The 14,390-nt window shown below is 38.4% G+C and overlaps 1 non-coding gene and 3 pseudogenes across 4 annotated transcripts; 1 reads left to right on the top strand and 3 right to left on the bottom strand.

Moving 5' to 3' along the window:
- Window positions 1-623: 623 nt before the first annotated feature.
- AT2G09890 lies at window positions 624-4,453 on the top strand (annotated as a pseudogene; the record flags this gene model as incomplete). Its single annotated transcript has 1 exon — window positions 624-4,453.
- Window positions 4,454-5,901: 1,448 nt separating this feature from the next.
- MIR8175 lies at window positions 5,902-6,090 on the bottom strand. The gene has a single exon (NR_140079.1). It is a non-coding gene; the product is annotated as a microRNA ath-MIR8175 precursor (primary transcript).
- Window positions 6,091-7,239: 1,149 nt separating this feature from the next.
- Window positions 7,240-7,744, bottom strand: AT2G09880 (annotated as a pseudogene; the record flags this gene model as incomplete). The annotated part of the gene is made up of 1 exon: window positions 7,240-7,744.
- A 1,063-nt stretch (window positions 7,745-8,807) lies between these two features.
- AT2G09870 lies at window positions 8,808-13,715 on the bottom strand (annotated as a pseudogene; the record flags this gene model as incomplete). The annotated part of the gene is made up of 1 exon: window positions 8,808-13,715.
- Between the last annotated feature and the right edge of the window lie 675 nt (window positions 13,716-14,390).

The raw sequence follows: 14,390 nt of genomic DNA, 5'->3' as shown, positions 1-14,390 counted from the left end.
TTCAATAGTTTAACAGAAATTATATTATTACTTCCATAAAAAATTTAATATTTTTTGTTTGTTGATTGTTAGGAGTCCCACTTTCAACAAAAACATAATCAAAGGAAAATTCTACAAGTATTGTACGTGCCAATACGCTCAATGATGAAGAAATTGATCATTCTGAAGCAATATATTCTAATAATGGTATAATGTTAATCATACTTTTAAAAATAGCTACCTTTATATAAACAGTGTAAAATTGCTTTATTTTTTTCTACTTTCATTTCATCTCCTGTCTACAGATAGGTCAGAAGAATTTGATGATCATATATTTGACTGTAGTAGTAAGAAGAGTATGAGTCGGATAAAGATTTACCGAGCGATCAGGTTGTTGGACCAAAATATATGATCGACATGAAAGATTTGTTAATAAGGAATTTAAACAAGGAGTTTGGTGTTGCAGCTTCAAACAAAGATGATTTGTTAATATATTATATATATTAGAAACAAGGAAAAACTTATATAACATATTTGTTATTGATGTTTTTTCGATTCAGGTTATCATAACGAAGGTGATGCGAATCACACATGTCTACATTGTGGTGTAATTTTCTGGTACAGTGAGGACTAAATAGAAGAAGGAGGAGTGCTAATCCAGGTTTTACAGGATGTTGTATGCAAGGACAGATTGTTCTACTTATGTTAAAAGAATCACCTAAATATATGTGGTGGTTGCTTACAAGCGACCATGAAGATGCTAAATTGTTTAGAGCAAATATCAGACCATACAACATGTTGTTTTCATTCACATCTATTGGTGGCAAGGTAGATCGATCAGTAAAAAAGAGACGTGGTCCATCTATGTTTGTTTTACAAAGAGAAAACAATCACTTGATAGGCGCGTTGAAACCAAAACCTGGCGTATATGCAAAATTCCAACAGCTTTATATCATGGACACTAAGAATGAAGTTGATAATCGAATTGAAGTTATGAGGTAAGTGTTAACTTCAATTGAGCTTTATGAAAAATTTATATTTTGTACCAGTTAATACATTTTGTTTATTATTTGTCTTTTGTTATTATCCAAAATTGCAGCAAAGGTAATAATGGTGGGACAGAAGGTGGTAAACAAAAGTTCAAGAATAGTTGCAGCTTTACTAAAAATGTTAAACAAGATAAACCCTCATGTTGGTGCATTTAGGATTGCCCGTGATAGATTCAACATAAAGAGAGAAGAGACAAATTTTCATATGAAGATTATATCTAAGCGCGACAAAGATGGGAGAGTGTATAACCTTCCATCTGTAGCTGAAGTTGCTGCATTGATACCTGGAGATTTTGACGACAATCTAGATACAAGAGATATAGTCCTACAGATGAAGTCTGGAAAGTTAAGGAGAATACTTGAATGTCACGTTTCATATCTAGCTTTTTAGTATCCATTGTTATTTCCAAAAGGAGAGGATGGTTATAGGCTTGGAATAAAAAAAACTCCTACCAAAATAACAAAAGGAAAGAAGAAGCAGGAAGATGTTAGTATGAGGCAGTGGTTTGACTACCGTTTACAAGCGAGAAAAGATGAGAAGCACATCCTCCTTCGCTCAAAGCGTTTACTTCAACAATTCATGGTTGACGCTTTTACCATGATAGAGTCTAATCGGTTAAGGTATATAAAAAAAAATCAAACGAAGTTGCGCAGTACCAACAAGCAGGCAGTTCAAGATGCTTCTGATGCCGGAAATAATGATCTTTCTAATAAAGGAAAAAGTTGTATCATTCCTCCATCTTTCTCTGGTGGTCCAGCTTATATGCAGCAGAACTACTTAGATGCAATGGCGACCTATAAAAATTTTGGCTTTCCCGACTTGTTTATAACCTTCACATGTAATCCTAAGTGGCCAGAGATCACAAGATTTGTTAAAGAACGGAATTTGAATTCTGAGGACAGGCTGGATATCATTTGCAGGATTTATAAAATCAAACTCGACAACTTGATGGATGATCTAACAAAGAATCATATCTTTGGAAAAACCAAATCAGGTACTAAATGATTTCATATTTTCAAAACATATATTTCATGAATTTTAATTTGCAAGTGACATTAACTCATAATTGGTATGTTGAAACAGATGTATACAGTAGAGAGGTCTTCCACATGCTCACATAATTTTTTGAATGGATCCTAGATACAAGTTTCCTACCGCTGATGACGTTAAAAAGATTATCTTTGCCGAAATTCCAGATAAAGAAAAAGATCCAGAGCTATATCAAGTTGTGTCGGAATGTATGATTCATGAACCATGCGGATTGGTTAATCCTAATTTGCCATGCATGGAAAATGGTAAATATTCCAAGTTTTATCCAAAGAACAATGTTGAGAACACGTCTCTTGACAATGAAGGTTATCCAATATATAGACGCATAGATACTGGTCTTTTCATCGAGAAGAATAAGTATCAATGTGACAACCGGTATGTTGTTCCATACAACGATGTCCTGTTACGGAAATACAGGGCTCACATCAATGTAGAGTGGTGTAACCAAACGTCTCTGTTAAATACTTATTCAAATATGTTAACGAGGGACCTGATCGTGTAACCGTCTCTGTCGAGCCTCATCGAAAAGAAGATGTCACCGAGAAAAACAATGTAGGAGAAACAAATAAAGATCCACAAGAACGAAATCAAGTTCAGGATTATTTTGATTGCAGGTATTTTTCATTATTTTATTTCAGTTTATTGTAAACATTCTTAGGAGACTATTTTAAATATGAAACTTAATGAAAAATAACTCAAATACCGTTTTACAGATACGTATCTGCATGTGAAGCGATGTGGAAGATTAGAGGGTATCCTATACATTATCGACAAACATCAGTATTTAAACTTACATTCCATGAGAAAAGCAAGTAACCCGTTTATGTCAAGGAAGGTGAGACTGCTGAATATGTTTTGTATAGAGTGAATAATGATGAGACTCAATTTACCGCAAGGTTCGAGCTTAATAAGCGTGATCTGGAAGCAGCAAAACTTTTATATGAACAAATACCTAATTTCTATACGTGGAATGGTAAAGATAAGGAGTTTCACAGAAGAAAAATGCCAGGTTTTGCTGTTGGTAGAATAAATCATGTACCTCCAAAGATAGATGATGCATATCACCTTCGCATCCTGATTAACAACAAAAATGGTCCAAAACGATTTGATGATATCAAAACCGTCGAGGGTGTTGTTCATGAATCATACAGAGATTCATGCTATACTCTAGGTTTGCTTGATGATGATAAGGAATATATCCACGGTATTGAGAAGGCTAATTTTTGGTGTTCTCCTAAGTATGTTCGCAAGTTGTTTGTTATTATGCTTATTTCCGAAACTTGTGTTCCCCAGCCGTTGTGTGGGAACACACTTAGAAGATACTGTCTGTATGGGAACACACTTGGAAATCAGTTAGACAACCATGTTAGTTAAATTATTATTTTTAATTAAATATACAATTTTATAGATGTTTTTATAAATAGTTTAGTACATTCAATCTAATATTAATTTATATGTAGAATACATATTGTCGGACGAAGACAGGATTCAGTTATGTTTACAAGAGTTGCAAACAATATTGAAAAAGCATGGAACAAATCTTTGGAGGTATAAGATGTTGCCTCAGCTTGAACCTGGCGATGAACCTGCCTTTAATCAGTTGATCCTCGATGAACGCAACTACAACCGTGAGTCATTGAAAACAAAACATGATAATTGGTTAAAGATGTTAACTGCGGAATAGAAGAAGGTATATGATGAAATAATGGATGTTGTCCTTAATGACAAAGGAGGTGTTTTGTTCTTATATGGTTTTGGAGGAACATGAAAAACCTTTTTGTAGAAGGTTCTATCCGTAGCGATAAGATCTAAAGGAGATATTTGTTTAAATGTTGCATCAAGCGGCATTGCATCTCTGTTATTAGAAGGTGGCCGAACTGCACATTCTAGGTTTGGTATTCCTCTAACTCCTCATGAGACCTCAACATGCAACATAGAACGTGGTACTAATCTTGTTGAATTAGTAACAGCAACTAAGTTGATCATTTGGGATGAAGCTCCTATGATGAGTAAGTACTGTTTTGAGTCATTAGATAAGAGTTTAAAAGATATTCTATCGACTCCAGAAGATAAGCCGTTTGGTGGAAAAGTTATTCTTTTCAGAGGTGATTTTAGGCAAATTCTTCCTGTCATCCCTGCAGCCGGTAGGGAACTGATTGTCAAATCGTCACTCAATTCGTCTTATCTTTAGCAGCATTGCAAAGTTTTAAAGTTGACGAAGAACATGAGGCTTCTCCAAGATATAGACATAAATGAGGCACGTGAGATTGAAGAATTTTTGAAATGGATCCTTGCAGTTGGCGAGGGAAAACTAAATGAGCCGAACGACGGAGTAACTCAGATACAAATACCAGATGATAATCGTATTTCTGAAGGAGACAACCCTATAGAATTAATCATTCAAGCAGTCTATGGTACAACCTTTGCTCAAGAGAGAGATCCAACGTTTTTCCAAGATAGAGGTATTTTGTGTCCCACCAATGACGATGTTAACTCAATTAACGATCATATGCTTTCCAAGCTAACAGGTTAGTGAATTAACTTTTGATATTACTCAAAAGTATACATATAACTTTATCACCTGCTACTTATAAGTGTATATGACAGTGAACTACTACTCTTTTCAGGTGAAGAAAGGATTTACCATAGTTCTGATTCTATTGATCATTTTGACACACGTGTAGATAATAACCCCGTATATATCTTGGTTTTTACTGATATTTAACATAGTTTCATAATGGGTTTTAGAGTCTTTTTCGTATGTTTTGAGTCATTTCAAGTACACTTACACATCTGGGAGCTATGAAGCATAATAAGGAATTTTGAAAGCTTTTCAGCAATGAAGATTATCAAAGACGTTTTTCAGAAGTTGGTGTCGATCGACACCATACCTATGTCGATTGAAACCCTTATTTCGACTGAGGGAATTCCTGTTTTCTGCCAAGTCTTTGAGAAGCCCTAGAGTTTTCCTTATTTGCAAAGTAGTCCTTGCACTTTTTTTAGACACGAATATGCCTAATTATTTGGTCATTGTTAGACCTAAGTTTTGTTTTTTCAGAGATTGAGATACATTTTGGAGAGAAGAATCCAATCCCTGTAGAGAGGATTCTGGACTCCTTTTACTCTATTTCTAATTCATCAATGCAAACTAGTCAGATTATGATTTGTGTTTCTGTTATCATATCTGAGTAATCACCTTGTTGGGTTTAGGGAGTCTCAATAGGGATTTAGATGGATTAGTAGATCGAAAACCCCTTAAGATTATTCTTATAGTTCTTCATCTTGATTATTCTTATTGCTAGTTTTAGATTGATCACCTAGAACGTGATATTAGATAATAGGTATGCCCACCATAGGTACTTGTTGTTTGAACTATCATAGATGAGTTTAGGCATTTAAGAAAGAACATGTAGGCTCATAGAAGGGCTCTGGTTTAGATACTAGGTGAACTAATCAAGCTTGATAACAATGCATGCTTTAGTATAAGATTTCTCGGTTTCTCCGGTTATCTTAGCTCTAAGTAAAGAGAGTTTTGTGGAACATCACCGGTTACTCTAGAATCTTAGTTTGAGTTTGAGAACGGTGCCATAACAATCCTTATATTAGCTAGATCTACAATTTATCTATCTCCCGAGACAATTCCTTAGACCCGACGCTTTAATCACTTGAATCTACACTTCGTTTACTTGGTTATTTGTCTTTTACATTCAATTACTTTGTCTAGATTATTTAATAACATCATAATTCTATTGTGTGAACATCGAGAGCTCAGTGGAATTCGACACTTAAGTGCTAACGACAACTCTTATTTGAGGGAGTAAGCTTAAGGCGATTTGAGCTATATCAAATTTGGCGCCGTTGCCGGGGATCGAACCCGAGTGACATGCGAGAATACTTACCACTATATTGGGTCGTTGTACTAAGTGGTAAGTATTCCCGCCTGTCACGCGGGTGACCCGGGTCGATCCCCGGCAACGGTGCCAAATTTGATATAGGTCAAATTGCCTTAAGACCACTGTCTCAAATAAGAGATTGATTGTAGCACATAAGGGTCGAATTCCACAAAGCTCTCGGATCACACAATAGACCAAGGTTTTGAATTAAGCTAAGTAAGATAGTAATGAAAATAAAAAGAAACAAAAGGAAGCAATAGCAGATTGTGAGGTGGTAAGACAAGAAAGTAAAAACGTCAGGCTTAGGGTATTCTAAGGAAATTATTGGTTCGTAGATCTAATAATAGTTAGGTTGTTAACGAAACATTCTTAAACTCAAACTCTAATTATGAAATAACCGGTGGTGTTCCGTGATAATAGGTTTTTAGTCAATTATCCTAAAACACCAATCATGTCGTTGTAGTATTTTAGGTTGACAATCCAAATGGGTGTGATGCTAACAATCAAGATGCAATCAGAGTTTACAGAGTCAAGCCAAGCAATAACAGGTTTTCGGGTGTTCTAGCAGTCCTAAGTGAACAGGCAGAAAACAGAAATTCAAACAGATAAATCAAAACACTCGACCAAGAAAGCTTGTTGCCAAGCACTGGGTGTGGTCGAGTGACAGGTCGTAAATAGCAAAGACAGTAACAAAGATACTCGAGTGCACAGTCTGTTGCCAGACAACTGGGTGGTCGAGTAAAAGGAGAGAAATGCAAAAACTAAGCAACAGGTAACAAGATGCAGTAAACAATAGTAGAGTAAACAAAGAAATCAATTAGATAAAGAATTTCCGAGGATGGGGTAATTGAGTAGTTTCGTTTCCTCAGTTTACAGGTGATTGACATGCTCAATAAATTATCCCTAGACAACAAGTTCGGTAACAAAATCTAAGTGCCACCGCAACAGAGACCCTCAAGTTAAACTACTCCCAGACTTAATCACCATTGACGAGAGCTAACCTAACAAGCATTACGAATCAACAAGTTAAAGCAAAAACGCTCTCTACAACCAATACCTTTGTACAAAGCCACAAATCTCTGGAATTAATGGTTTAGACATTTCATCGAACACCTTTTGGGCGCGGAAATGTTTGGGCTCAAATTCTAGTTGATCAAAAAGCAATAGGCATTAAGAACAACTAATCCAAAAGAGATCTATAAATCAAACTCAACCACTTAGCATACTAAGAATTCTAAACTACTCTAACCCATCCTCAGAAACCTATTCACTACTCAGACATCATAGCAAAAAGCATAAACGTTGAATGGAATGAAAGCATGATAACAACAAAGTAATAGCAGGATGATTGAGTGCAGAATAGAGAAGACTCTGAAGCTGGCTGTCGAGTATGAAATCGAGTGCTAGAGATCGTGGTACTCGGCTTGGTGGTAGAGTGATCGAGTGAAAGTGATGGAGTTACTCGACCAGGTGGTCATGTGGTGTGATCGAGTGATGGTCAGGTGGTGGAGGTGATGATACTTGACCAGGGGGTCGAGTGATGTGATCGAGTGGTTGTCGTGGGGGTACTCGATCATGGGGTCGAGTGGTGACGTAAAGTGATGAGGTATTCTACTCGACTAGGGGGTCGAGTGGTCTGTTGAGGTCGTGAAGCATCTACTCGACCAGGGGGTCGAGTGGTTTGATATGATCAAGTCCGCTTCTTCCAATTAGCTCGTCAACAACTCCAAATCACCTGAAAGCAACACAAATATGCAACATGCATGCAAAACTATCCTAAACATGCAAAGTGATGACAAATGATGAGAAATGGTATAAAACAGTGGTGATATGATGCAATAGTGATAACAAATGGATGCTCAAAACATGTAAAATGCACACTTATCAACTCCCCAAACTTAGTCTTTGCTTGCCCTCAAGCAAACAATTAAGAACAAGCTGGAGGTGAGGTTTGAAGGCGAGGACTCAGAGCCAAAGCACCAGATAAATCAAATGAAATCAATGTCCAAGTTGATAGTTCTAAGCTGGGATATGATCGAATTGTACTCAAAAACGTTAGCCATGCCTTGTTATTAATCAATCCGACTCTTATGTTCGACCTACACATGTTTTCAAATCTACCAATCCCTTTAACATTCATTAGTTCTGGAACGTGAATCAAGCAATGCATCATCAATGAACTCATTTGGCTAAGGTAAAGGTCAAGAGACAAAGATGGTCCCTTACAAAATAAGCTTTAGTAACATGGGATCTCTCAAAAAATGATTAAGCTTTAGTAGAATGCTAAAAGTAAGTCCCAAGCTATGCATACAGAGATAAGATCCCATCTACCCAGAGTATAACCAATGAAGCTCTAATGGTAATCCCATCTCCACTCCCAATATAAAAACTTAACTATACCCTTTGCATTCATGAATCTTTTAAGCCCTTTTTCTAATTATTCTTTTCTTTTCTCTTGACTCTAGGAGAACCTTCCTCAACACTTTGATACATCTAGCGGATTTGGATTTCTTAAACAACTAAGGTTCCTGTTTTTAAAATTTTAAAACTGAGGGCTTTTACCCTTCTTCATTAGCTAACAAGAACTCTTTTCTTTACAAATCCCAAAATCTTTACTAGACTTTTTCTGCTCCTTTAGCTTACTTCACCTAGAGTCTTTTACCTTTTCTTATCAATGAATCAACTCCTCTTTTTTTTTTTTTTTTTTTTTTTAGACACATCCCCACTTAAAGTATAAGCGCTCACCTAGTCCTATCTAGTCCGAAAAATGTAAACTAGAACTACATGAGACACTATCTCTGTCGTTACAAACCTGACACTTTCTACTAAACTTAATCGGAATAAGACCTCACAAACACTCACAAGTGATATAAGGCTTGAAAGAAAGTTTAGGTTTGGGTTTGGGTTAACTGCTCTAATAAGGAGAGTCAGCTACTTGGATTAACAAGAGTGATTAAAATGAATAAGAAAATCCAAGTATTTCAGGGTATCCATGAGGCGCTTACCTCAGTCGAAGAATAAACGGAGTTGGTCGTCAATGGCTACCTGTGATTGCTCCCAGGCCATAGACGATTCGCCTTGTTCTATGTCAGCTCCAACATGTGGGTACTCGACCTCATCAACTCTGTGGCGGCCAGCACCGCTTTGACGATACTCGACCTCTCTTCTTCTGCTTCGGCCAGCACCCCGGTCGCGTAAACTACAAGACTGCAGAAGTCGTCCTCTCTTGCTGCTAGATCGAGTGAGTGTGGTCCTCCTCTTGAACGTCGCGAAGTGACCACCATATGTGGAGCCATGGCAATGCAGCAGGATACCTTCTACTTCATCTTCTGAGACGCATCTCCTGTAGATCTTATCTTTATAGAGAGTGTAAAGATAAGGCTCATCCCAGTAGTAATGGTGTATGTCTCGGAAAAAATTCTTCCTTTCATAACTGGTCAGGTTGGGAGGCTCTACTCTGCACGCCAAGTAATTGACGTGATCAGCATACCTTGGAGATCTTCCTTCAACATCGTTCAGTTGGTGGAACTCTTTCCCGCTGTAGCTCCTACCGAAGAATTCTACAACCATGAGCTGCTCTTCTAGCATTGAATCGTCTATCGGAATGGGTTCTTCGATTCTCATCCTTGACAGATGGTCAGCTGCACCATTTTAGATGCCTTTCTTGTCTACTATTTCCATGTCAAACTCTTGCAACAGGAGTATCCATCTTAACAGTCTTGGTTTAGTATCCTTCTTGGCATACAGATGCCTCAAAGCTGCATGGTCTGTATAGACAGTTACCTTTGATCCAACCAAATAGCTTCTGAACATCTCAAATGCGAATACAACAACTAGAAGCTCCTTCTCAATTGTTGCATATCTTCCTTGAGCTTCATCCAACGTCCGGCTGGCGTCCTTGATGGTGTGAAAGGATTTGAGGCAGTCCTCATCAAATTCAAACTCGGTCTCCTTGCACAATAGTCTGGTTAACGGTCTGGCTATCTTGGAGAAGTCTTTAATAAATCTTCTGTAGAACCCAGCATGACCGAGGAAACTTCTCATGTCCTTCACCGTTTTTGGTGCCTGCAACTACAACATCACTTCAATTTTTCCTTTGTCAACCTCTATACCCTTCTCTGATATCTTGTGAACTAACACTATGCCTTCCTTCACCATGAAATGACACTTTTCCCAATTGTGAACAAGATTTGTCTCTTTGCACCTGGTCAATACCCTGCCAAGATTCAACAAACATGAGGAGAAAGAGGGGCCATAGACCGAAAAATCGTCCATAAAGACCTCCACTATCTCCTCGATTAAATCTAAAAATATAAAGGTCATACACCTCTGAAATGTTGTAGGATTATTGCATAAACCAAATGGCATTCTCTTATAAGCAAAAGTTCCATAAGGACATGTGAAAGTAGTTTTCTATTGATCAGTAGGGTGAATTGGTATTTGAAAGAAACCACTATATCCATCAAGAAAGCAATAGTATGGATGATTAGCTAAGCGTTCTAGCATTTGATCAATGAATGGTAAAGGAAAATGATCTTTCTTAGATGCAGCATTTAACTTCCTATAATCAATACACACTCTATGACTAGTTATAGCTCTAGTAGGGATCAGTTCATCCTTTTAATTTTTAACGACGGTCATTCCGCCCTTTTTAGGGACGCAATGCATTGGAGAAACCCAAATACTATCAGAGATAGGGTAGATGACACCAGCATCAAGCAGTTTCAAAATTTCTTTTTTCACTACTTCTTTCAAGTTAGGATTTAACCTCCTCTTTGGTTCAATGCTAGAATAGGATTCGTTTTCAAGGTGGATCCTATGATTGCATAAACTAGGTGAAATTCCCTTAATGTCACATAATGAATAACCAATTGCTCTCCTATACTTTCTAAGTTCAGATAATAGCAAGTTCACTTCATCATCATTTAACTCAGCATTAATGATCACGGGGTAAGTAGAGTTTGGACCAAGGAATGCGTACCTTAAACTTTTAAGAAGTGGTTTGAGATCAACCTTAGGCGCCTTGAGTTCAGACCAGTTATGTGAAGTTGGGATGATCAGTTCCTAGAGTCGCTGACAGTCAAGGTCGAGTGATTGGTCGAGTATGTTCTCGAGTGTGGAGGTTGAACTTGTGTTGACCCTTCTTCGCTCATTACCATTACCTCTGTTGCTGGTCCAATCAATTCCTCAAAGGGTTCTGATTCTTCCATCGCTTTATGGGAGTATAACAGCTTATGGTATCCCAAAGTTTTCAAATGCATAAACCCATCTTCACCACTTCTGGTTAAAGCACCGTTAAGATGATCTTCTTTTGCAAGCTCTTCCAGTAACTCATCAGCTAACTGATCAATTTCTTCAATCCAAAAGAGTTGCCCTTCTATGGTAGGCTTCTTCATTTCGTCTTTGACGTCAAAGGTCATCCTAAAGTCTTTGCCAAGGTTTAGATCAATCATCCCTTTCTTGACATCAATCATAGCTCCTACAATTGCTAAGAAAGGTCTCCCAGAATCAAAGGATTCTTGGGCTCTTCATCCATCTCCAGGACTATAAAGTCACTTGGTATCTCTACAGCTCCAATCCTGACAGGTAGGTTTTCGAGTAAACCATGCAGGATCCTTACTGACATGTCAGCTATGATAAGGGATATGTTGCAGGATTTGTATTGAGTGAACCCCAATCTTTTGGCAACAGAGAGTGGCATGAGACTGACCGACGCTCCTAAATCACATAAGCATCTGTTGAAAGCCAATGGACCTAAAGAGCATGGTAGAGTGAATGAACCAGGATCACTAAGCTTCTTAGGAATGATCTTCTTCTGTATGACAGCACTGCATTCATGACTCAATACTACCATCCCTTGCACTTCTTGAATTCTTTCTACGATCAAGTCTTTCAGAAACTTGTGAGAATCTGGGATTAGTGCTAGAGCGTTAACAAGAGGTATCCGCAACTCAACCTTCTTGATATTCTTTGCAAACATAGCTCTATACTTATCTGTCAATGCTTTTTTGTGACAGCCCGAAAATGGAAGCTGGGGTTTGTAAGGAGGAGGAACAAAGACCTTTTCTTGGTTCTTGACAGCAACATGTTTCAGAGCAATTGGTGATGTTTCTGGGAATGGTGGTCGAGTAACATGGTCGGGTGACTGCTCGAGTTGTTTGTCAGCTTGATCTTCACTGAGACTGAAATCCTCCCCATTTTGATCTACACTGTCCTCATTGACTGTTTTAGGTTCCTCCCTGGTTGGAAGTGCTTTTCCACTGCGCAGAGTGATATCATGAGCATATTCGTTTGGATTCTGAATTGCTTTTCCTAGAAGTTGGCTTATCTGTTTTTGAGCGGAAGTAGATGCAGAATGTCCCTCCAAGTAACGGACTTTGGTATTTAGTGATTCCACTTTGACATTTAGATCATTCTAGCTACAGTCCAGCTTATTGTGTAACTCAGATATCTTCTTGGCCATCTCCATGGAGCCAGATGGTTGTCCATGAAGCAGCTGTTGTAGCATTTGTTTCATATCAGCGTCAGGAGCAGAAGGACTTTGGTGTTGCTGAGGTGCAAACCCAGGTGGTGGTTGCTGCTGGTAGTTCCCTTGAAATTGCTGCTTGGGAACAAAACATTAATTGTAGTAAACAAAAGGTTTGTTCTGACCTTGTTGTTGCTGTGGTGGATACACTTGGTTCTGTGGGTTAGACACGTTGGTGCTGCGGTAAGAGAGGTTGGGGTTGTTGGTCTTGAAGTTGTTATACCCTTTGTCGCCACCTTGATTGTTGATGTAGCTAACTTCTTCTAACTGCTTTCCCTCCCCATATTGGACTTGATAATCCTCGTCCTTAACAAGGAAGTGCACATGCTTCTGCTGGCTAAGAAGAATCATGTCCAGCTTGGCATTCAGCGCTTTGATCTCCTTCCTGTGTTTGTCATCAGAGTCGGTTGTGCCTCTGATGGTCTTGTCGCAGTCCTCGTTGTAATTACCATCTGATTGAGCTAGGTTCTCAACCAATTTCCAGCCTTCTTCAACATCTTTGTTCTGGAAATTCCCATTGCTGGCGGTATCCAGAAGCATTCTGATGCGTGGTAAAACTCCTCTGTATAGAGTGCTGAGCAGAGAGGCTTTCGTGAAACCATGATGAGGGAATTGGTTGGTGTAACCCTTGAAGCGCTCCCATGCTTCATAGAAGCTTTCACTAGTCTTCTGTGAAAAACCAGAAATCTCATTTCTGAGTCTTGCAGTTCTGGCGTTGGAGAAAAACTTTGCTAGAAAAGCATTCTTGCAATCATCCTAGGTGGTGATTGAGTCATGGGGCAGATTCTTCTCCCAGATGTGTGCTTTGTCTCCAAAAGAGAATGGAACAACTGGAGCTTGAATTCGTCTTCACTGACACCATTGAATTTTGTTAGGTTACAGAGCATATCAAATTCATCCAAGTGGTCGAGTGGATCCTCCATTGGCAGACCATGGAATTTGTTTCCCTGAATCATCTAGATGAGACCACTCTTGATCTCGAAGTTGTTGTTCTGGATAGCAGGAGGTGCAATTCCTTTCCTTTGACGGTGGTCCCTTGGTGCATCTCCAGCACCAATGTTTGTAGGGCCATTCTGTTGATTTTGTTCGTCAGCCATATCGAATGGTTGCTGAGGTACAAGTTTGATTGTGTTTCTCCTTTCTTTGAGTTCACGAGCTATGCGGTCGATGCTATCGTTGTAAAGGAGAATCTGGTTGCCTGTTGATCGAGTTTGCATAAAGTAGAGGTGTACCTGGATTAAGAAGACAACAATAAAAACACACAGTTAGTAATCGAAATGAAAATTGAAAAAGAACTTGATCTAAACAAGTCTGAAATCTCAAATGTAACAAACAAACACCCAATTGGCAACATCGCCAAATTGATAATTGTTTTTTAGTCAATTATCCTAAAACACCAATCATGTCGTTGTAGTATTTTAGGTTGTCAATCCAAATGGGTGTGATGCTAAGAATCAAGATGCAATCAGAGTTCACAGAGTCAAGCCAAGCAATAACAGGTTTTCGGGTGTTCTAGTAGTCCTAAGTGAACATGCAGGAAACATAAATTCAAACAGATAAATCAAAAAACTCGACCAACACAGCTTGCTGCCAAGCACTGGGTGTGGTCGAGTGACAGGTCGAGTAAACAGCAAAGACACTGACAAAGATACTCGACTACACAGTCTGTTGCCCGACAACTAGGTGGTCGAGTATCTGGTCGAGTAACAGGAGAGAAATGTAAAAACTAAGCAACAAGTAACAAGATGCAGTAAACAATAGCAGAGTAAATAAAGAAATCAATTAGATAAAGAATTCCCGAGGATGGGGTAATTGAGTAGTTTTGTTTACTCAGTTTACAGGTGATTAACATGCTCAATAAATTATCCTAGACAACAAGTTCGTTAACCAAA

Source organism: Arabidopsis thaliana, chromosome 2 (assembly GCF_000001735.4).
Source record: "Arabidopsis thaliana chromosome 2, partial sequence".
Lineage (NCBI taxonomy): Eukaryota > Viridiplantae > Streptophyta > Magnoliopsida > Brassicales > Brassicaceae > Arabidopsis > Arabidopsis thaliana.
Note: the sequence above shows the minus strand (reverse complement) of the source record. Positions and strands in the feature narration are given on the sequence as shown.